The following is a 1,495-nucleotide window of genomic DNA, read 5'->3' as shown; positions in this document are numbered from 1 at the left end:
CACATATGAGAGGGAGATGATGGCGGTCATCCATGCAGTCACAAAGTGGAGGCCGTACCTTATCGGCCGTCGATTCATTGTTCGGACTGATCAGCAGAGCCTTCCATTTTTTCTTGAGTAGCGCATACATACTCCATCCCAGCAGAGGTGGGTGTCGAAGCTTCTCGGCTACGACTATAAGATGGTGTACAAAAAGGGCGCAGAAAATCGAGTGGCGGATGCACTATCGCGCCATCCCGAGTCCGGCGAGTTGGCGGCTTTGACTACGCCGGTTTTTCCTTTTATTTCAGACTTGAGGACCGCCACATGCCGGGATCCGGACCTAGTACAGATCCAGAGGGAGTTGGCAGCAGACCCGAGCAGTCATCCCGAGATGGAGGACCGAGATGGGTTGATTCTGGACCATGGGTTGATCCGCGTGCCCACCGATTCAGCCATGCGGCGGGTATTGATCCAGCACTTCCATGATACTCCTTTTGCTGGACACGAGGGATTTTTCAGAACTTACAAGAGGCTGAGCCAGAGCTGTACGTGGGTAGACATGAAGGCAGCGGTCAGAGCTTATGTACAGCAATGCGATGTGTGCCAAAGGGCGAAGGCGGATTCACTGCGACCTGCGGGTCTACTTCAGCCTTTACCGATTCCTGATCAGGTTTGGGAGGATGTGTCGATGGACTTCATTGAGGGGCTGCCATTAGTTCGAGGGTACTCAGTGATCATGGTCGTTGTGGACCGCCTCAGCAAGTATGCCCACTTTTCGGCGCTCGCACATCCATTTTCTGCTCGACGGGTGGCAGAGGTCTACATACGGGACATTGCTCGATTACATGGTATGCCTCGGACTATTGTTTCTGATCGTGACCGCATTTTTGTTAGCGCATTCTGGCAGGCTTACTTCAAACAGCAAGGGACGAAGCTTGCCATGAGCTCGGCTTACCACCCTCAGACCGATGGGCAGACGGAGGTGGTAAACCGCTGCATCGAGTAGTACTTGCGCTGTATGATTGGTGATCGGCCCCGAGAGTGGCTTCCTTATTTACCTTGGGCCGAGTATTCGTACAACACCGCTTTCCACTCAGCCATAAGAATGACACCCTTTGAGGCGGTGTATGGATGAGTACCACCAATGCTGCGAGTTTATGATCCACTGTCACATGCGGACCGGACAGAGGCAGATTTTGAGCTCTTAGACCGCGATGCTACCTTACGGCGGTTAAAGTTCCACATAACGACTGCGCAGAACAGGATGAAGCAGCTGCATGATCGGAAGCACAGAGATCCAGTATACGAGGTGGGCGACTGGGTATACGTCAAGGTGCAGCCTTATCGACAGTTGACACTGCGGCCCATGGTGAACCAGAAGCTCTCTCATCGCTTCTATGGGCCCTTTCAGATAATGGAGCGCATTGGACCTGTGGCGTATCGCTTGGACTTGCCGACTACATCGAGAGTTCACCCGGTATTCCACATGTCGCTTCTGAGGGCCCGGCTTGGA

Source organism: Phoenix dactylifera, unplaced genomic scaffold (genome assembly GCF_009389715.1).
Source record: "Phoenix dactylifera cultivar Barhee BC4 unplaced genomic scaffold, palm_55x_up_171113_PBpolish2nd_filt_p 001139F, whole genome shotgun sequence".
Classification (NCBI taxonomy): domain Eukaryota; kingdom Viridiplantae; phylum Streptophyta; class Magnoliopsida; order Arecales; family Arecaceae; genus Phoenix; species Phoenix dactylifera.
Note: the sequence above shows the minus strand (reverse complement) of the source record.